Genomic DNA, 23601 nt, shown 5'->3' with positions numbered 1-23601 from the left:
AGAGTATATATTTAGTTGCCTGCAGCCGATTTTTGTCTGAATCTTCATTGTTTGAGTTGATTTTGAATGAACGGAAACATGTAAATTTCTACTGAACTCCCATGGCTCCAATCATGGAAGAAACAGTAGAACAACAAAGAAAGTAGAGAGGCCCAAAAGAAGAAGATGATTGTAGAAGGAGATAACAGAACAGGTCTCCTGAAAATGATAATAGCCAGAGTTACAATCAAGAAGAACTCTTTTTTACAATTTGTTCTTTGAGCATGCATTCTGCTGAAATAATGTGTACAGATGCAACAGTTAGCTAAAATACCCAAACATTAGCTAAAATACCCAATCACTACAATTTCCCTTTCATTGTAAGTAATAAAATATTTATTGCCTCTCCTATTAACAGAGTGGATGATGGATTGCAGAATTAATATGGATGCTTTTTTTTCTTTTCTTTTCCATTCAGAAGTTCGACCTCCTCTCAGCTGTAAGTATCACAAATTACCTTTCCCTTGTACTATAAGGACTTTGTCTCGTTCTAATAATGCAATGTTAATGGGTTAAAGAAACCCTACCTAGGAAACAGGTGGAGCAAGGTTCATCAGACTCATTCCTACCACTCTGTTGGAAAGGGAAAAATAGGTTAAGGTAAATGGCTTTGGTTGAGTTTTGAAATTCAAGTGCGAGTTCAATTTCAGCAATTCATTCTCATGCCTATTTAAAGGAAACATTATAAAAAACCATGGCCAGAGAGTCAAGTGCAAGTTCAGTTTCAAAATTTTAACCTCAGCCTTATTTAGAGTACAAATTATAAAAACTACAGTCATTGGAAAGATATTAGAATCCTGAAAGCTTCCTGAGTTTTGTGAAATGTGTCAACTCTGTTGCAGAGGTGACACCATACTTCAAGTTGTTAACACTCGAATTTGGGAGTGCAGAGCAAAACATATGGAAATTTCTCCAGAAGATTATTTGGTCATCAGTGTAAGCATGCATAAGCTTTGACATACTCTATTAGATTCTCTACCATGCATTAGAATGATATCGCATACCTTCAAAATCTCATTGTTGAATAAAACTCTCATCCTTGAATTTAAGTAATTTATCTTTATGTTTCAGAAAATTTTTGTTTATGAATTTTATTTCAATTTACAACATTCAAAAGAAGCTTATTTTCCTGAAATAAAGGATAAGCTTGCAGGATTAAATCTCTATAATCACTCTGCACAATAGAAAATAATTTTGAGTAGATGGTTACAGCTTATAAACCCCACGAGTTCGGTCAGTTAAACATCTTTGAAGGTTTTAGGGGTTATATTTGATCAGCTTTAAATTAATTTGGAGTAACGCTATCGTAGCTTATACAATATCAGGTTTTCCTATATGCTGCCCATCATATGCATTCAACAATCTGGTTCAATGTGAGCTTTATGTGCATTCTTCTTGTAGAATAGATCAATGATCTTGTAGAGTATGAGGACCTTGCATATTAGATTCTCAGGCTTTCAAATGGACAAGACAAGTACAACCAATGGCAAAAATCTTTGAATTTTAAACTAAGGGAAGCGGAATTGAAACCATAGCAAAAAAAATTCACAATAAAAATTCACAATAATTTCACAACGGCCAAATAGACAGACATCCAATGGAGTCACAGGTTACATTTAAATGGCAAATTCTCAGAATTCTCGGCCTTAAACCCTTAATTTCTCCGAAGAAGAGATTTTTCATCCCCAATTTCCCACAAACGCTGAGAATTTGTGGCAAAGGATGGGTAAAATGCGTAAATTAACGCTAAAATCCTCCACAAAACCCCAAATTCAAACTCTGGAACGCAATTCCCAGCTCGAAATTCGAGATCTAATGCTGACAATTCGGAAGAATTTTACCTTGGGAATGAAAGGCGTGCTGTTCCCAGCCATTTGCACCAGATAATTAAGATTTAGCGGGCACTACAATGCAATTCTGAGGCGAATGAGTCTTCTTCTAAACCTCTCAAATTTCTCACTAAAAACCTCCAGGATTTAGAGCTTCGAGCTTTTCCTCCTTGTCCTCGGCCTACAATCTCCCGGCATATACTATTAAAAGTGGCTGGTCATAATGGGGGTGAGGATGGGATAAAACTGAACATGTTTTTCCCTTATACTAATCACCAAAAGAAAAAGCCCTAATTCTGAGCATTGTTCGCAGCCCAAAGTGGAGAGTGGCTTTCTAGAGCCTGTTCACTACCAAGAACCCCTAAAGACAAAGTGCTTTGGATTTGGTCGTGAATAATGTGGCGGCCGGGAAAACTGTAGGAGGGTGAAGAAATTAATATTACAATCACTGGTATGCAAAACTTCAGACAAACTACCATTTTCATTGCTATTCATGGGCTATAGAGAGTGCATTCAACAGAACCTAAAAAAGATGAGATTCATTGAAAGAACTATATGCAACAGAGATTCGCATTACATTTACCTAAAGGGCTCTAGCACTTCGCTGTATTTTCTATATTTATTCTGAACACCTCTCTGGCTCCGTTCACGGGATTGTCAAACAAGGCTCCTCTGTCAGTTTGAACACTGTTATACCTTGTGAGATTGTCAAGCAGGGTTGTCTGTGAGATTGAACATTGGTATACATAATTTTTAGACAGCATATTACATCACTGTTGATGAAGTTTGAACCAAGACGGCCGCCGGTAAGGTCATGGAAGCATGGAATAAGCACAACTTAGTTGGTTGTGCACAGCAGAATAGGGTTTTCAAAGCATGAATTTGTTGATCGTGCACCGCATAACTGGGTTTTGGAGAGAGCTAAGCAATAATGCCACCAAACCATAACTGGGTTTTGTAGAGAGCTAAGCAATAATGCCACCAAACCAGATGCTAAGAAACCCGGAAAAATGATACATGTGGCAAACAGATGTCAAGCGGATAGAGGAAAATTTATGTGCCAGATGTCAAACGTACAAGAAAAGTGTCAAATAGCAAAAGATATAGCCAAATGTCAAGTAGAAAACCATATGCCAGATGTCAATAAGAGAATATGCCAGATGTTAATAAGAGAATGAAAATGTAGACTACTAAACTCATTCAAAAGAAGGCCTATCGGCCTAATTATATTTAAGAAAATTTTGGTAAAATAAATTTATTTTACAGTGCTTTTTTTTCAAGGAAATTTTGGATATGTATAAATCGATTTATAATAAGGTAATATAAATGTAAATTAAGGTACTTTATTAATTTAAGTAAAACTAAAGAAATAAAATAAAAGAAGAAAGAAAGAAAGAAATTATTTTAATGTTTATTAGGCTAAAGATAGTTTACAGGACATATTCCTTCTCTATCTAGTTCTTGTATTTGACCATTTTCTTGTGAAGCCTCACAATAAATACTCTCAATTTCTTAACAAACCCCTAGATAAATATATTATCCGAAGAGAAAGTTGCCATAATATCTGCATAAATTTTCGTGTTGTCTTTGAAGGACTCACATTCTAAAAAATTTCTGCATTGTCTTTGAAGGACTCACATTCTAAAACGAAATGTTTTGCGTTTCCACTTTTCAGGAAGAGAAAAAACTACACTCTTTCCTCCCACACTTCTGTTGGCGTTTTCCAGCGCCCTTTTTCACAACAGAGTTGATGAGAATTAGTCCTAAACTGAGCAATAAGAATTTTGGCTCTCTAAGAAATATTACCCCTATGTACGCTTTTTGTTGATGATTATGAGTGGATGAAACTATTTAATATCGTACTTTTTATTTCTTCCTAGCTCCTTATCCCAAGTATACTTGTGGAACTTATCCATAACAAAAGCTTTTAATTCTTTATGTTTATGGGACACATGTTCAAGAAAAAACTCTATTTACTGAACTATTTTTTGTTTTGCGGTGTCCAAGTCTTTTTTTTTTTTCACAATGTCATTAAAGACAACCTTAGGCCATCTAGCATCTTTCGTTTGGTCATTTTTTTAAAATATCTTATAATTCAAACCATAGCAATTGCTTCTATAAGTGTAGGCCCTGCTTCACTTAACAAGATAACATAAGGAACTGCATTTTTTATTTTGAGTTTGTTTGCAATCAAACACTTAAGAATTTTCTCAATTTGTTTCCACTGCACATTAGAAGTATTGTTGCCCACAGTTCATTTTTCTACAATAAAGTAATGCATTAAATAATGCATAAATGTTTTTGAAAACATAAATAATCCATGAATCATTGTTGATAACCCATTCCTTTTCTTGTGCTTGCGTTGCCAACTACTTCGATGAAAAGGTGGGTGTCTACAACATCATTATTAGAGATGCAGTAACAACTACTCCATCATTCATCGCTCCTCTAGAGACTGCTAAAGAAATGTTGATGATAATCATGACAATGATGGCCTTTAATCAAGATAAAATTGTTGTAACTACTCCTTTTCTTCTATGAACACTACTGAAGCAACTACTTTGGAGATGGTTGAACCTTTAGATTGACCAATCAATATAAAGATTTTGTAACAACTCATTTTTTCTTATCTACAGACTGCTTTGGAGATTGTTAAAGAAACTGCTCTGGACACTATTGAAGCAACATTGATGATAGTCATTTTGTTGCGTTTCCTTGTAGTGAAGGACAACAAGTGAACAAGGTTAAACATGAGGATATTTCTAGACAAACCACTATTTAGAATGTTTAAAATGTTTCATACATCACAAATCAATACAAATGAGTGAACTATACAATTATATATTTTTAGACAAACCTCAATTTAAAATGTTTCATACATTATAAACCAATACAAATGAGTGAACTATACAAGTTTACATTTTCTAGATAGGAAATATCTTGATTGAAATGGCCCCTATCTTGATTGAAAAGGCACTCACAAAGAGAAACTGTAAATACAAAAGAATTTTACATTTAAAAGAAAATGTTACCCGATATGTTACATTTAGTTAGGAAATATTGTGACTAAAAATGAATTGACAAAAATTAAATAAATCAGCACGTAATTTATATTTATTCGAAACCTGAAACTATTTTCCTAGAAAAAACAAAAAACTAGAATACATGCCAATTGAAGGTATGGTCATGCCAAATAGGAATGGCATGAAAAAGGTATACTTCTTACTATACTACTTATCAAATTGAGGGAGGGTATGTAAATTGGCATGAAAAAGATACACTGCTTACTATACTCATTAGGGGAATTTTGAGGTCTAAAATGAGCCTCGTAAGAAAAATGTACAACCAAAATAAAATTTAGAAGAACCAATAGGATTCAAGATGATGATGTCAACCATGGGAGATGATCCACCACTTTTGGAGTAAAAAAGTAAAAAGATTAAAAAATAATAAAATAATAAAACCTACTTTTTCAACTCGTATTTTCAACTTATCTCCCTAAGGTTTTACCTAAATTTTGAGCAGGAGTACTCGTTGGATGCAAAATTTAATTCATCATCCAAAGATTACCCATGTTGCATACTTTCGATGGACCCTACTACACAAAAAATAAGAAATACATTTAAAAATGTGATTGCAATCACGCTTTCCATGTATTTCTCATTTTTCGTGTAGTAAGATCCATCAACAATATGTAACATGGGTACGCCTTGGATGAGGAATCAAATTTTGCATCCAATGAGTGTTTCCACTCGAAATTTGAGTAAACCCATAGGGAAATAAGTTGAAAATACAAGTTGAAAAAGTAGTTTTTCATTTTTTCCGATGATGTAATATAATCTTATTTTATTATTTCCACTATTATTCTATAATTTTCTTATCAGGCCCATTTTAGACCTCAAAAGTCCCCTAATGACTTATGGAACAAAGGGAGGTTAAATTGGTCCTCTAAAGAGTGATTCAAGTGGAGCGACTATTCTAACTAGCATTGGTTTTCATAGGTCAAGTATCCATTCTCCCAATAAAAAGTGAGGTACAATGATGAATTTGACCCTCAATAAACTAGGTTAAGCATGAATTGAATTCTCATGAAACATTAGAAAGTATAGGTTTTCTTAGTTCATGTAATGATTTCTTTCACGATTACTTTGGAGTTCAAGGGAGTCTTTCATTCTATAGGAGGTTAGTCCTTCTATCATTTTGAGACAACCTAAAAGCCATTCTCCCTCAAATTAAGAGTTCAACAGAGAAGGTCAAGGAAAGAAGGTTGTTGTAATGGCTAGCCTGGTACTGGGTTTGAGAAAGAAGACTTGATTGGGCTCATCATTGGGTATGAAAAAAAAATAGCTAACCGACCCTGGTACTAGGCTTGAAAAAGAAGAGATGACCAAATTTGGATGTATATGGAAGGGAACATCATATGCATGGAACCCCCTCTCTACTAGAAAAAATAATGGTGCATAGGCATTGGAAGGTATAGAGGATTTATTGTGTAATGTTGAGAGGGAAGATCATCAATGGAGTTATAATGGGAAACAAGGTTCAACTAGTCTCATGCTGTAGAGGGTCAAGTCTTTGGAGTTCAGGGGAGTCTTTCTCTCTATAGGAGGTTGGTCATTCTATCATTTTGAGACAACCTAAAAGCCATTCTCCCTCAAATTAAGAGTTGAACAGAGCAGGTCAGGGAAAGAAGGTTGTTGTAATGGCTAGCCTAGTACTGGGTTTGAGAAAGAAGACTTGATTGGGCTCATCATTGGGTATGAAAAAAAAATAGCTAACCGGCCCTAGTCCTAGGCTTGAAAAAGAAGAGATGACCAAATTTGGATGTATATGGAAGGGAACATCATTGCATGGAACCCCCTCTCTACTAGAAAAAATAATGGCGCATAGGCGTTGGAAGGTATAAAGGATTTATTGTGTAATGTTGAGAGGGAATATCATCAATGGAGTTATAATGGGAAACAAGGTTCAATTGGTCTCATGATGTAGAGGGTCAAGTTTCAAGTAAGCCTATCTGCACTTAAGTCTTCTTTGTTCATTGTTATTCTGCCTGAAAGCTCTGTGGTGGCATCTCACCATGGGAGTGTTCTTTGTTCAGTGTTATTTTGCTTGAAATCTCTGTGGTGGAATCTCACCATGGGAGTAGAGCTTCTGTTAGTCTCGAAATCCATCTCTTTGAATCAAAAAAGTTTCGATCTTTTTGCATGGAGAAAACAACTAGTGTCCACAGCACGCGACGTGCATGACTTGACGGTTGGGGCGGATGGCTTTCACACCCCCCAGCCGGGATCGAATCCTGCGGGCGATGTTTGGACCCTGCGCTTGGTGCTGGCTTGCCTTATGAATGATTTGTTCTGAAATTCTGCTGGCTTCGGCCATATGTTCTGAAATTCTGCTGGCTTCGGCCATATGTTGTAATATCTGCTGGCTTCGGCCATATATTGTAAAAAAAATCTGCTGGCTGGCCTCAGCGATATGTTGATTTTCCCTCTGAAAAAAAAAGTAGTGTCCACACTCCAGCTATTGGGTTGTTTGGTGCCCTTGAGCTTATGTTGATTGTTGATTTTCTGAATATTCTGTAATCATATGGACATATACATGTTCAAATAATTGACCCATGTCTATATGATTGTCATATATTCGGGCAATTAACAATCAAGAAAAGGATGATGGTTTGGTGCTAGGGGTTGCAAGGCTCGAAAGCGCACGTGGTATGTCTCTAGCAATTTTCAATGATGCTGTGAGATTGATAAAAATCAAATTACATGTATGTACAGGCTAAGGTTTGAAGGGGAAATTCAAAATTAGACTGAAACAATTCTTTATTACATACAAGACATGCTTTAAAAACAAAAATAATATTTGCCACACCAATACATTGTATGCTTTAAGTTTGAGAGTGAGGAGACAAAATTAATTAGAAATACAAATAATTCAAAAGTGAATTCAATTACCGATTACACATCCATTTTCACTATTAAAATTAAAATTAAATGGCTTACCTCTCATAGAACATCTAAATTAAACATAAATTTATATAAAAAAATACACACTCTATAAATATACTCTTGAAGTATATAAAATTTTAGGTTTAAAAAAATTAAATATTGGTAATAAAACTATGTGTGAAAAACTATGTAAAGTAAGACTTAAAATAATTTGTCATGGTTAATAAAATGAATTATATATATATATATATATAATTATAATTATAATTATAATTTTTTTTAAAGGATAATAATAAAAAAGTGAGGATTTTTAATCCCTCAAACGTTGAACCTATTACAAAATCTATTAAACAAGTAATCTTAAATACTATTCAACATGATAATAATAATAATAATTAAAATCCACCAGAATTATAAAATATATCAATTTTATAAATATAAAATGAAAGTAAATTGTTAAAATATAAAATTATCTTTAAAATTTATGTTTTTCAATTAATTTTATTTATTTTATAGATAAAATGAAACATGTTAGAAATAGTAATTATTCCAGCCTGTGGAGTTAGCTAAAATTAGAGAGTTAGTTTACTGAGGGTTGAGCGTTGAGTCAAGTGAAGTGATGGAAAAGAGTTAAGCGCGGTTCATATTAGAGTGTGAGTTAATTGGGTTAAGTGTGTGTGTATGAAGATATTCTAGACAATTCTCTAGTCGAAAAGCTTAAATACCCTTCACCCGTTCATTCTTGTGTGTTTTGGGTGAATTTATGTTTTGTCTCATTTGCCTTTCCAACAAATTGGTATTAGAGCAAGGTTACAAAGAACAAGGAGAACTAATCCAGAGTAATCTATGAGGGAAAAGAGAGGAATAAATTTTTAGGGCGTTATAACGGGGCCAATCTTCATTATCGTGGACAGCGTTACACGCTGCGCATCATAAGACTAACTGCGAATTGAAGTTTTCATATAACGCGAAGGTTTAAACAAGCCGCCGTGAGTGAGGCAGCACTACGAGCTTGTTGAAAAATCACAATTAATTTGGAAGGTGAATAGTAGCTTGCAGAGCCGCCAGATATACTTAGAAGTTGTAGTAGCCACCGATTGCCTGCCATATTGAGAAGGTGTCATAGCCTTGATCGAACGACGCCGTCCCTGTTGCAAGCAAAGCCTGTGAGAAGTCAACAAAGAAAGAGCACGTGGGCAAGGTTAAAGAAATACGTGGGCTAGTTCAAAAGTTTTTTTTATATATTGAAAATGGGCTCCAAAGATATTGTTTAAAAGGCCTTGTGTAATTTTTTAAAGGGGCCTCTTTTGAAATGGTTTGAACAAAGCATGCGAAAGAATTTATTTTTGGGTAAATGGTGAAAAGATCTTAAAGCGCGTGGGTAATTTTTGAGACAAAGCGTTTAAAAAAAAAAAAATTATATATTTAAAAAAAAACACAAAGTGCCAATGGTTTTGTTTTGTTTGAGTGGTGATTTAAAAACACAAAGTGCCAATGGTTTTGTTTTGTTTGAGTGGTGATTTTTTTTATTGTTTTGGGAATTTTTATGGGAAAAAGAATTTAGGGCTTTGTAAATTCTTTGAGTCTACAGAATTATTTGGTATTTTTCAAGTATGATAGTGTTTTGGGTGAATATTGTGTCTCATGAATGGGCATATTGAAAATCATAATTTTTTTGGTTGCGGTATGGAAGACAGCGTCATGCAATCATAAAAAAGAGGAATGACCGTAATCATGGGTTGTAAAGCGTGACTGAAGAAGACCAAGAAATGGAATCTAAAAGAAGCAGAGATTGTTCCCATGTTTAGAAAGGTTCAGGGGAACTGAGAGGTTTAGCAAAAGACGAAGAAGAATTTGGTGCAAAGGTGAGTCACATGCAACAACAAGTTATGTCACAAGCAAAGAATTCAGCCGGAGATCCGAGAAGAGATGAGTAAGACTCTGAGAGGACAACAAAGCTTGGAGAATCTCATTCAAAAGTGGATGATGGTTGTCAAGACCATAAAATTGAAACCCATTATGCAAGCATGCATATGGATGAAGAAGATGTAACAAAGATTGCAGAGAGAGATTTGAAGCCTCTACTTCTGAAACAAAGCAAGATAAAATAAATGCTCAAGGACTCCAATGTAACGTGGATGGTGTAGATGGTGAATCCCACTGTGGTGAGACACATGTGTATGATGACTACAAAGTGAGATGTGAATTAGTGAATCCATCCATAGCTGATGGATTTGGTAAAGTTGAAATTGTCAATGAGCACAGGAATGCTCGGATATCCCACCATAGTGTGGATGAACATTATGTTGATATTATGTGTGGTTTCTTTTTTGAAACAAAGATTGATTGTGGCAATATGGTAAGCACAATGTTTAATGAAGCATTGAAAGGTGAAGCTGCCACTGTAGCAGCAAGATATGAAGTAGTTGGAACTGCTCATGAAGCAGTATGTCATCTAGCAGCAGTTGATGATCAAGAACAAGATAAAGTGATTGAAGAGTTTTTGATGAGAATATCCACTAACAACATAATAGTGGAAGACAACCTCCATGCAGTTGAAAAGAAGGCAGATGTAGAGTAGGAAGCTCTCACTGAAGAGAGTAATATTAAATATGTTTTTAACATTGTTTTTGAATATGCATGTGTTCATAATAGCATGGGAGCAAAAGCTGAAAGCAAGGTTGTTAATAAATTTGATGCAGATTTGAAACTCATTGAAGAATGGATTCAGAAACCAATAGAACAAATTGATGCGAGTTTTAAAGCAACAGCTGGAATAAAAGAATTGAATGAAATGATGAATATTGATCTTGAGTGTGCAGAATATAGGAAAAAAATAGCAGTACCTAATGAGGAAAGTGAAAAGAATGATATGAAAGACAAAGATGAATGCATTGAAACGATTTTTCAACAATGGAGTCAAGAAGAGATAAGATTCTGTTATCAAGAAATATGGCAGAAAGAAATTCAGGAATATGAAGCGCAAGAAGCAGAGAAAAGAAGACGGTTTAAAGATGCAATGTTATGGCAATAGTCCATAGCTGAAGGAATATTTGAAGAGGAAGGTGTAGAAGGCATGATCCAATTGTTTTTCAGAACATGTTCAAGACAAGTCAAAGAAAAATTGCAGCAACAACAAGTAAATAAGCCTGTAGCAAGAAATTTCAACACAGAATAAAGAAATTTCAAGAATATAGATCTTGGAAGAAGAGAAAAAGAAAATGCAAAATTGCAAAAGTTTAGAGTCATTGTAAGCCTAGCTGAGACATAGATCAGCAGACATGTTTCAATGATAATTGAGTCAAGTTAAGTCATAAGGTGGTAAGAAAAATTGCAGCAACAACAAGTAAATAAGCCTGTAGCAAGAAATTTCAACACAGAATAAAGAAATTTCAAGAATATAGATCTTGGAAGAAGAGAAAAAGAAAATGCAAAATTGCAAAAGTTTAGAGTCATTGTAAGCCTAGCTGAGACATAGATCAGCAGACATGTTTCAATGATAATTGAGTCAAGTTAAGTCATAAGGTGGTAATTAAGGGGGAGTGTTAGAAATTGTAATTAATTAGCTAAAATTAGAGAGTCATTTAACTGAGTGTTGAGTCAAGTCGAGTGATGGATAAAGAGTTAAGTGGAGTCCATATTTAGAGTGTCAGTTAACTGAGTTAAATGTGTGTGCATGTCAAGATATTCTAGGCGATTAGCTAGTCAAAAAACTTAAATACCCTTCACCCGGTTCATTGTAAGAATCAATTTTTGTGTGATCAGTAAAATAGCGGCACCTCGTGTGTTTTGGATGAATTTATGTTTCGTCTCCTGCCAACCAAATTGAATGAATGCAAAAGCGCACTTCTGTTAGGGTTTCAACTTCCGGGAAAAAACTTCGAATTGGGAGGGCGATCTCTCCCTCTCCAGCGAACACTAATATATTAATAAATATAATTTATATAAATTAAAGATTTCATTTTCCATTATTTGTATACTAATAATTTTTTGTAAATAAAAACAATTAACATAAATTAATATTATTTATTAGTTAAATATTATTAATATTAAAAAAAATATTAAATACAAAACCTAACAAATATTATGATGTTTTTGAGAGGCTTCTAAGCATTGGATAAGACTACACCCACGGACATCCCCTTCCTACTCCACAGCTGACCACGACGGTAATATTTTCGTTTTCATAAAAATTGTGAGTTAAATTACAGCAGCAAGCCAGCGAAAAGATTTGTACAGCTTCGTAGTTATAAATTGTGATCAATTCACAATATAAACCCTAAATCATTAATAGGCCCAGCTCTGTCCAAGAAAGTCCAGATGGATAGATAGCGGAAATAGGAGAGCAGTAACCGGATCTATTTTTAAGGGGCTTTTTTTTTTGTTTCAAAACCTATTTTCAAGGTACTTAGCATTCCTGTAATTTTTTTACTCTTTCGGTGGTAAAAAATGTACCGAGACTTAAGGTACATTTTGCTATCTACTTACTGAATGCCGCTCAGAATTGTAACTGGAATTTCTGTTCCACCCCTTTGTAGTCTTAGATTTCCTTTGATTTATCAAGGATATTATTGCTAGTTGGTTTCTTGGTAAATTTTTCTATAATTAAAATGAAATTGTAAACGAAAATATGTAGCTTGTTATCTTTAAGTGTTAGTTATCTACAAGAGCGTACAAAGAGAAACTAATAGGGCAAAGTAGATGATTGAGTTCGCTGATAATTTTTTTTGATGGTACCATAAAGTAAATTGACCCTTTCCTTTGATCTTTATTTAGGTAGGACCCCAAAGAGCACAGGAAAAAACATTTTACTTTAACTTTCTAATTATAGGGGTTTCCAATGGTTCGAATATTTTATTTTTTTATATGCTTGCATGAAGAAGCATGCTTATGATATTATCATTTGGATTCTCTAAAAATACTATGTTTTTAATTATTTTTTATGGATTTTTTTTGTGTTTTGATGAGTTTTTTGAACAACTTATAAACTGACTCTAAGCAATGTTGGTGTATATGTACCTAGTTAGCTTTAATTAGTATGTGCACATTCAAATTTAGATTAAGTTAGCATTAATTATCCATAGTTATTACATGTACAACTAAGCTTAATTTAATTGCCTTATGTATTGATTCTCAAACCAATATTGTGTAATCAAATTCATTATGGATTCCAATTTTCTTTTTTAATGTGCAATTATTATTCAGCTAGATCCCTATTTGTGCTCTAATAATTTCAAATGTATCATCTAATATAGGGTAGGTCCATGAAAAATATTTTGCAGGTTTGAAGAACAAAGAATTGTAAATTGTTCAGAGATTTGATTTGCAGATCAAAATATTGAGGACTGCTGCAATTGTTGCTTCACCTACAAGGTGAAAGAAGCAGGGGTTGGAGTAATTTCCACACTCACCTCATTTGGAACCAATTTCAATAAGGAAGAGAGAAAAGGAAAACATAAATTTAATAAAATCTATATAGAATACTCTTTTTTTGCAAGCAAGACTCAAACCTTCTATTCATATGAAGCTACAAGTTGGTTACATAAAATACAGAATGTCAAAGAGTTAACATACACCCTGTGTCGGGGAACTGAGTCAAATGCTCGAGAACCGAGCTAAGGGCCCACAAAACCGTACAACCAACAAAGCCAATGAGCGGACCCGATGGTGAAAAAGAGACCGCGGTGAAAATATTTCGGTTCCGCTAGGTAGATAACCATCAAGTAGTTGTTCCGCCCGATAACATACAAGAGAGATATTTCGTACCCATTAACAAGCACGACAAACCTTAGCCGTAGATCTGCTTCCACAAGATCCATTAGCTGTGAGGGATATCGGGCTGGAAAGATGCGCGCGAAATACCCGTCCGATGGAGGTAGTATTATTTCTGTTCCTAGGGCCACGTGTTACACTGTTAGTGGCATCGGAAGCTTGTCTGAAGAACCACTTGTGGTAATGCGGATGCTCGATAAGCACGAAAATTGTGGTAAAACCATCACGGTCCCACCCAACAAGCACGACAAACGTCAGCCGTAAATCTGCTGCCACAAGATCCAATGGCTGTGAAGGATATCGAGATGAAGAAAAGAACAAGGAATACCTATCCGATGAAGGTGGTGTTCTCACTCTTCCTGGAACCGTGTGTTACACGGTTAGTGGCATCAGAAGCTTTTCTGAAAAACCACTTGTGGTAATGCGGATGCCCGATAACCACGGAAACTGTAGCAAAACCATCACAGTCCCACCAACAAGCATGACAAACCTCAGCCCTAGATCTGCTGCCACAAGATCCAATGGCTGTGAAGGATATCGGGCTGGAGAGAAGAGCGAGGAATACCCGCCCGATGAAGGCGGTATTCTCTCTCTTCCTTGAGCCACGTGTTACACTGTTTGTGGCATTGGAAGCTTTTCTGAAAAACTACTTTTGGTAAAGCGGACATCCGATAACCATGGTAACTATTGCAAAACCACCCTATTCTATAGTGAAGATTTTGGAGCCACTTTCTGATTTTGCGCTCTTTCTCCTCTGCCTACCATTCCTCTGTGAGACCCAAATGTACCAAATCTCGGGCCGCCTGTTAGTTAAACCCTTAACATCCATCATCTTAGTGTTCTACTAGTTGTTTCCCCTTCAAGTACTAATAATGCTCCTTGTCTGCGCGAGCCAGAGTGTTGCAGTCCTCGCGCAGTTGTCCTGCCTGAACCAACTCCCACGAGCAGCACTTGTTTTCTCTTGTACATATCACCCCTTCATTAGCTAGCCAGTCTGCCACTCTGTTAGCATCTCTGTGCACGTGTACAAAGCTTAGAGTTCTAAGAATTTTGAGGTGAGATTGAATTTGATGATATACTTGTGAAAGTCTCCAGTGGTTTGAAACTTTGTCTGGAGTTGTGCCAGTACCTATCCTCTTGAACGAATTAATCGTTAATTTCGAGTCTGCCTCTATGATTGTGTTATGTAAATTTTAGTCCATCAAGATTTCTAAGCCTTGCTCAATGGCCATGAGTTCTGACATAAGGTTGGTTGCCCTCCCCAAATGACTGTGAAAGATGACTTTGATATTGCCCTCTGCATCTCTTATGACTCCTTCGTAACCAGCATCCCTAGGGTTTCCTTTTGAGGCTCCATCTATGTTGAATTTCAAGAAGCCATGGGAAGGGGGTTGATAGAAAGCCTTTCCTTTTGATGTGTGCCTTGCTTTCGTTTTGGTGCCTATAGGGACATATGACTGGAGTCCCAACTGTTCGAGAATGTGAGCATCCCTTTGACTAGGGGGTTTCTCAAGAGGTTGCTTCAGAAGGGCATTAAATGTTTCTTTGAGTTGTTTTAGGATCTGAGCCATGATGCTTTGAATTGAACCTGCTTTAGCTTTTAATATCCTGTTGTTCCGTTCTTTCCAAACATCCCAAATCAAAAATCCTGGAGTCGGTGTCCAAGCTAGATTAACTGTCTCATTATCCAAGAAGTCTTTCCTCCAATTCTTTAATGTTACAGTAATGTCATTTTCTCTCCTGACTGTTTGGTTGAAGATAGAGGCTACCCAATTCCATATGGAGGAGGTGAACGAGCATAGGTTGAGAAGGTGATCCATGGTTTCCTCCTGCAAACCACATAACTGGCATCTTGAAGGACTGGAAAAACCTCTTTTTCTAACATTTTCCCAAGTCAAAATCTTTTTATGTTGAACTAGCCACATGAACAGTTTGATCTTCATTCAGTGTGGATTGCTCCAAAGGTCTTTCCAAGTCTTTTCAGGGTTTAGATGGTCAAGTCCAGTGACTATTCTTTTGGCTTCTTTGAGGTTGAAGATGCCCTCATTGTTTCTACCCCATCTTAGTAGATCATTCGAGGTTGAAGTCAAAATTTGCCTCTTTTCCAAAATCTCTTCAAGAACTTTAGCTTGGGCTTTCAAAGGGGTCTCTTCACTGTAATTTGGTACCTTCCAAATTCTCCATTTCCCTTTATCTCTTGACTGATCCCAAAAGTCACTTACCCTTTTTAGTCCTTTGTTAATGGTGTCATTTTTTATGATGTCTAGACCTTCTCTGCAGAGGTTATGTTCCTGTTTCCAGTTGTCCTCCCAGAACCAGGCTAGATTCCCATTTCTGATCTCCCAGAAAATATGTTTCTGAACTAAGGCTCTGATCCCCAAGAATTGTTCCAAATGCGGGAACCCCTGATGTGTCTTGTCATCCAAATGTGGTCGTTTTCCTACCAATCCATTGCATATTTTTGTTTCCAAAGCTTAGCCCATGGGTTATTTGTTTCCTTTAGCCATCTCCACCAAAACTTTGCCCCCAAAACTTTTCTTAGGGTGTCTGGGTCGTGGAGATCCAAACCACCATGGGTTTTACATTTGCAGAGCTTGTCCCACGCTAGCAGGGCCCATTTCTTTTTCTCTTCCCCTTTACCCCAAAGAAAGTTTCTTTGAATATTCCTGATCTGCTGTAAAACTCCTTTTGGGACAAGAAGGGCTGAAAACATGAAAAGTGGAATGGTTTGTAGTGCAACCTTTGTAAGAATTAGCCTTCCTGCTAAATTCAAAGATCCGCTAGTCCAGTTGTTGACTTCGTCGTTCAGTTTATTTGTAACTGACTCCCAAACTTCCTTACTCAGAGGTTGTTAGTGAGAGGCATTCCCAAATATTTGGATGGAAGATGGTCTCTTTGAAATCCAAGAATTCTGGAGAGATGTCTTTGAATAGAAATATCTGTATTGAAAAAAAAACTTTTGATTTTTTTAGGCTTACCTCCATGCTAGCAACCATTGCGAAATCATGCAGGATTTGTTTGAAGGCTTTGGCTTCCTTGACTGTGGGTGTGCCCTCCAGCATAGTGTCATCCACAAATTGTTGATGAGTCAATGTGTCCCCATTCTGAGTGAATTTTAGTCCCTTGATTCTTCCTTCATCCTTAGTTGAATTGATCATTTTTCCCAATCCTTCCATCATGAGAATGAATAGAAATGGGGAAAGAGGATCTCCTTTCCTGAGGCCCCTTGATGGACTGAAGGTTCTTGATGGAGAGCCGTTGAGAAGGATTGAGCAACTTGTTGTGGTAACCAGGGCCATGACCCACTTTATCCAATTGTGGTCAAAGCCATAAGCTTTAAGAATTTCCCTGATGTAGGGCCAACTTAGCTTATCATAAGCTTTCGCTATGTCCAGTTGTATTATCATACCTGCTTGCTTATTGGTCTTGAGGGAATGAACCACTTCGTGAGCTTGGATGATATTATTGAGAATTTGTCTACCTTCCACATATCTGGTCTGCTCCTCTGACATGAGCGTTGGAAGTAGAGGTTTGAGTCTGTTAGCAATAACTTTGGAAATGATTTTGTACACCACATTGCATAAAGCTATGGGTCTGAATCTGTTTGGTGTCATGGCTTTTTCCTATTTAGGGATTAATGCTATGAAGGATTCATTAATCGCTCTAAGAACTGTTCTTGATTTTCTCGAGTCCTCCACCACATGAAGAATGTCATGTTTGACTATTTCCCAACATCTTTTGAAGAAGTCTACATTGAAACCATCCAGAACTAGAGCTTTCCCATCATGCATTTCTTTTATTACTTCATTGACCTCTTCCTCCGTTACTGGCTTGTTGAGGTTATAATTATCTTCCTTGGTCACCAGTTTTGGAATATGCTTTGTGAAGCTCTTAATGAATTGAGATATGTTTGCAATGGTCTCCTCTGCTATGCATTAAAAATGTTGTACCAAAATAGATTCCATTTCCTTGTGAGTATTTAACTCTTTCCCTTGAGGATCTATGAGTTTTGTGATCCTATTATCAGCCCTGTGTTTCATGGTAGACTTGTGAAAGAACCTTGTATTTCTATCCCCTTCTTTAATCCATTGTACTCTTGATTTCTGTCTCCAGAAGATTTCCTCCTGTTGACATCTATTGTCCCATTCTTGTTGCAGAGAGTTCACCTGCATTTTCCTTTCCTCTGTGAATCCTTCCATGATGAGAATTTGATTAGTTTCCTGTAATTTTCTTTCCACTTCTCTTTTGGCTTCAAAAATGTTGCCAAACTCATTTCTGTTCCATTCTTTGAGCCTTTGTTTGATGTGTTTGAGTCTCTGATGTAGGAGGAACATTTTTGTGCCTTGGGTGGGCATGTCTTCTGCCCACCAATTTCCAATATTAGTGATGAAGTCAGGGTGAGTAAGCCAGGAATTTTCGAACTTGAAAGATTTGTTTCTTTGGGTTCCCATAAAATAAGCTTCCAACTGGATGGGCCAGTGGTCCAGGCCTCTAAAAGGAAGGATAAAAGTTGTCATAGTGTGACCAGAGAGAAGGAGATCCTCCGAGATTATGAATCTGTCTAATTTCGAGGAAACTTGGGAAGTTCCCCCTCTCTTGTTATTCCATGTGAAGGTGCCATTTATTGTGTCCATATTCACTAGTCTCATGTTGTCTAAGAAGTTCTGGAAGGCAAGTGAGTCTCGTCCCAACATTCTGCTCCCTCCTTTTTTCTCTGTGAGAGATTTAATCATGTTAAAGTCCCCTCCCATAATCCAAGGGATAACTGAGTGTCTCTCTCTCAGCTCCTCCAAAGAGGTGAGGAGCCTGAGTTTGTCTTCTAGAAGTTGAGGACCATAGACATTTGTGATCAAGTAACAATCTTTGTCCCCCAAAGGTTGTATAACCATTGAAAGGTGGTTCCTGGATGCCTCGGCATCCAGGATCTCAAATTTCTGAGGATTCCATAGGGTGAGAATTCCTCCCGCTGTGTTATTTGCTTTGACTTCTAGGTACTCATATTTGTTAAGCCATTTGCTATGTATTTCTCTAATCTTGTATACTGAGCATTTTGTTTCCTGTATAAATACCATGTCCTGTTTTTCTTATTTTATTCTGTTACTGAGATTTCTTTGTTTTATTTTACTATCTAGCCCCCTAATGTTCTAGGTTGTGAGCTTCATAATGATGTGTTTGTGAAAGAGTAACTGGTGAGATCTTTCATATTACCTGAATTAATCATGAGTTTCCCACATTCTGATAGGAGATCATTCTGTCTCCTTCTTCCTCTTTTCTTGGATGGGTTTTTGGTGGAGTGTCTTGATGTAATCTCCATTGGTTTGACCCCTTTATTCTCCTAGCTGTCGTAGTTCCTTTTGACTCCTGCAGCCTTTGTTTGAGACCTTCGGAGGAATAGTTGTTGTACTCTATCAAACTCCTCTTGAGTTAGAGAGTCAATCCCTCTGTTAGTTCCCCGCTCTAGAAACTTTTCTAGTTCAAGGTTCTCCCTTTCGAGAATCTCCTGTAGGTCTTGGTCCTCCGTTCCTCCTTCGCTTGGGGTCATCTCCTGGTCCCTTCTGAGTCCCATAGTGCTTGGTGGGTCCTCCTTTAGTTCATTGTTTACTTTTATGATATCCATGTTATCCTCTTTTTCTTTCTCTATATGAATGTCCTCGAGTTCCTTATTCTATCCATTTCCCCCCTCTTCTTCTAAAATCTTGAAACTATTGTGACTTGGTAGCTTGTTCTTGCTAGGTTTCTTTTGGTGCTTTTTTCCACCTCCTTTCCCTCTGCCTCCCACTTTGGTGAAACCTTCAGGGTCTTTTCCTGTGTTGTTTTTCAGGTTGTCCTCTCTTTTGTTGTTTGGGCAGTCTTTGAAGAGGTGCCCATGTTCATGACATTTACGGAATCTGAATGGGATGTGTTCATAGTCGACCGCCTATACCCATTCCTCATCATATACTTCCAGGATGACTTAATCTGGGAGTGCGCCCAATAAGTCCATTTCTACACATATGCGGGCGAAGGATGTATATTTACCTCATAGAGTCGTCTTTGATATCTTTATAAAATGTCCTAATTTATTACCTATAGCTTTTAAGGATTCCGGCAGCTAGTAATCTAAAGGTAAGGAGTATAATCTAATCCATACTGGACCGATGTGAATGTTTCTCGCTCTGGAACAAAGTTCATCATCCAAGGTTGCATGTAGAGGCCTGCAGCAGCATAGAAGTAGGGTCCTCTTTGGAAAACTTTGTCTCTATCCTCCAGATTAGTGAAAACCACTGTAAAAAATACCCTTGGAACCAAGATGTATATTTATATCTCCTTTTGGTTTCCAGGTGTTTCTTATCCATGTGTACAATGCTTTCTTCGTGGGCCAAATCCCCCTAAACTTGCATATGACTGCATAGGTTTCCATGTGATCTCTGTGCACCTGTAGTGCAGGATCATTTAAGACCACCTGGGGTTTGATATTAGACTTGGGCTTGCAGGGTCTCGATGTAGATTTACCCTCCATTCTCTTACTACTGTCTCCAGTTTTCGTTTCCTTTCAAGCGTCCTTGTGGTTCCCTTCCTTTTCATGGTATTTGCTGTTTTTCGGCTTTTAGGTACCAGTTGTCTTTGTCTTAACCTCCGTTGAATTCCAGAGATTGTTCAGACTCATCTCTCTGCCTCTATTTGAAACCACGTTACTGTAGGAGGGAGTGGAGCTCCCTCCTCCATGCCCCTCCATAGTTACCAGCTCGCTTCCATCGCCCCCCGTTCAAAACCCTAGTCGCTTCTCCCAAAGTTGTTCCCTATCGAATTCCCCTTTCAAAAAAAAATCAAATCTATATAGAATACTCATTGAAATATTAAGTTTATATATGTCTATGTGAAAATTTAACATAATATTTTGTTCTTTAATAACGAGATAAAATACAATAAACAACAAATAAATTTATGAAATTTAAATACTAAAATGGTTTCCAATTACTTTATATTAAAAAGTGTTGTAAATCAACTTAATCACTACCACTCAAGTTAAAAATTATGTTATTGGAAAAGTGACATAAAACATTACAATCTACATTTTTGAATCAATTAAAATAAGAAAGAGATACCAAAAAAAAGAGAAAAGAAGGGAAAGATTTATTTAAGAAAATCTATAAAGAATATTCATTAAAATGTTAATTTTATATATGTCCATGTGAAAATTTAACAAAGTATTTTGTTCTTTAATAACTGAAGAAAAGACAATACAAAATGAAATAAATATATGAAATTCAAATACTAAAATGGTGTCTAATTAATTTACACTAAAAAGTGTGGTAGAAGAGCTTAGTCCCTACCATTCTAGTTAAAAAAATTGTTATCGGGAAAAAAATTATAATCTACGGTGATCAATATTAGTAGAAGTAATTAAAATAAGGAAGAGATTGAAAAAATAAAATTAGAAAGATACATTTAAGAAAATATATATAGAATATTGATTGAAATGTTAAATTTATATATGTCTATGTGAAAATTTAACATATATTTTGTTCTTTAATAACTAAATAAAAAATGAAATAAATATATGAAATTCAAATACTAAAATGATGTCTAATTACTTTACACTAAAAAGTGTTGTAGAGCAACTTAGTATTCTCTGAAAAATTGCATAAAACATTATAATTTATATTGGTGAATGTTACCTAAATTAATAGTTGTTCTAGTTTTGGATTGGAAAGAATTAATAAATTGAGATGTAAAGTGGATACACATGGACTCTCATGAAATTTGGTGTGCAGTAACCACTAGTAAATCTACACATTTACAATTTCACTCTTGGATAAGTGCTAAAGAAAACATAAATAATGGTGAGAAGTAACTTTTTTCTTGTAAATATAATTATTTATATCTTATTCCTATCCATATTTTATGCAAAGAGTTGCTTAAATTATGATAGGAAGTTATTGTTGGTAAATATGTTATTTACTTCCTTCAAAGCTTAATAATAATAAATTACTACAAAAATATTTAAAAATAATGCATAAATATTGAAACCATATCCATAAATAGTGGAATTATCCACATGACATTATCTTATGCAAAGGCTGCAACAAGACGTTCAAGTTATAGTTCAATGCAATGTTTGAAAATCATTTTTTTATAATATTGAAAAATAAATATTCATTTTCTAATGTTAAACATTATAAGTTGCATGAGTCAATGCTAAATTAATAGTGTTCAGTAAGCCATTGAAATCACTAATAATATAAGTCTAAAATCTACTCTAAAATAAATAAAAATAAAAATTTTGAATAAAAAGAATATTAGACAATTTAATATAATAATATTATTTAATATTTTATAATTAAAAATTAATAATAAATATCATGTTATTATTATGTAACACATTTATTATCTGCATTAGATGTCTCCGCATCAGTTACTCACATTTTAAAAAATTTCAAGCGACCACATTTATTTTAGTGTTATTAGAAAACAAACCACACTTAAAGTACCTAGGTTTCCAGGTGACACCCAACAATAAGCAACACCCAACAATAATCTAGTTGTAACATTATAGAGTTTAGCGACAGTCAATTTAGCAAATTTTTAAAAATAAAATGAGATCATATTGACAGCAATGAAGTCAATTAGATTTCAATTAAGATCTAGTCTTTTGCTTTGTACATCTAGATATTTCATGACGAGGTCTCCTAAATTGCCTGGTAATTTTGATAAAAATGAAATTTTTTGAGCTACGTCATTTGAGAGACTAGCATTAAGGGGTTTATAATTTATGACCATTCTTGGTTTACCCCTGACTATCTCAGAGTGATTCCTAACTAGAAATGTTGAGCAAGAGTAATGGGACTCGCTCAGCTTGATGAGTTGCATCTGTAGCAGTTCTTTTATCTAGTTCTTAATTTCTTGCTCATCAGATGGGGTGCATGGAATAATCTTACCTTTAACTCCATTGTCATGCAAGGTTATGATCTCTTGCATCGGACTCTCTGTTTCCCAAAACTACTGTGGGTTGTCCGACCAACTATTTAGAAGTCTTTGATAGATATCACCTTGTTCTGTAGACCAGTTGGGATCAATGCAAGCCATACCCTTACCTAATCGGCCCAAACAAATTAGAAACACTTAGTCTTGGCTTATTGGTTTCCAAAATCAATAATCAAATTAAATTCAACACACAAATTTCACTTAACCCACACTTAGCCTTGCCCAACTGGCCAAAACAAATTACAAACACTCAGCCTTGGTTGTGTTGTCACTCACTGCTTTATCAGCCTTCAGTTTCCTGAAGTTCCAAATAGCAATGAAGTTGAAGCCATTTCCAATGAAACAAAAGATCTCCTAGATAAATCAGACCCTCTCCATTTCATAGTGCCTGGAACGAGCTTTCCCATGGTATATAGAAATCCCAAAATGGACTTCTAGAGCAGAAGATACAGCCTGTTGAAGATTAGGAGTTCTGTTGCCCTGAAACGAAGGAAACGAGCTTATCAGAGGACCCCGGGCATAGCAAGTCAAGAATATTGGGCACTCCGAAATCCCACATCATCATAGTCCTACACATCAGCTTATCAAACATACCAGTGGCCCTTGGGAGTTCATAGGCTTATCGGCGATCAACAATGGGCAAATCCCGCATCCCGCAGTCCCACATCCCGCATATCAACAATCCTGCAGGTCATAGGGCATAGGCTTAAGGTTATTGGTGGTTCGCAGTGTTGAACATAGATATCGCAGCCCATAGTCACGCGATCCTGCATTCCCGCAATCCCAAGGTCCCAGGGTATACACTTAAGGTCATTGGCAGTTTACAGTGCAGAATGTTGATATCGCAGCCCACAGTCCCGCGATATCAGCGGGGTTTTAAACTTAAAAATACTATAAACCGTCGATCTTGCAATATAGGGGTACATCGTCAGGGAGGCCGAAGAATCATTTACAAATGAAAATCATGAAAAAGCCAAGGTTGGGCCACCCCCTTCTCTCTCCTCCATGTGGCATCGGTGCATCGACATATCGGCGATGGGAAATCCCGC

The sequence above is a fragment of the Pinus tabuliformis genome, chromosome 2_1 (assembly GCF_031772625.1).
Source record: "Pinus tabuliformis cultivar Carrire ecotype Pingquan chromosome 2_1, CPIR1, whole genome shotgun sequence".
Taxonomy (NCBI): domain Eukaryota; kingdom Viridiplantae; phylum Streptophyta; class Pinopsida; order Pinales; family Pinaceae; genus Pinus; species Pinus tabuliformis.
The sequence above is the reverse complement of the archived record's forward strand: the minus strand, read 5'-3'. Positions refer to the sequence as shown.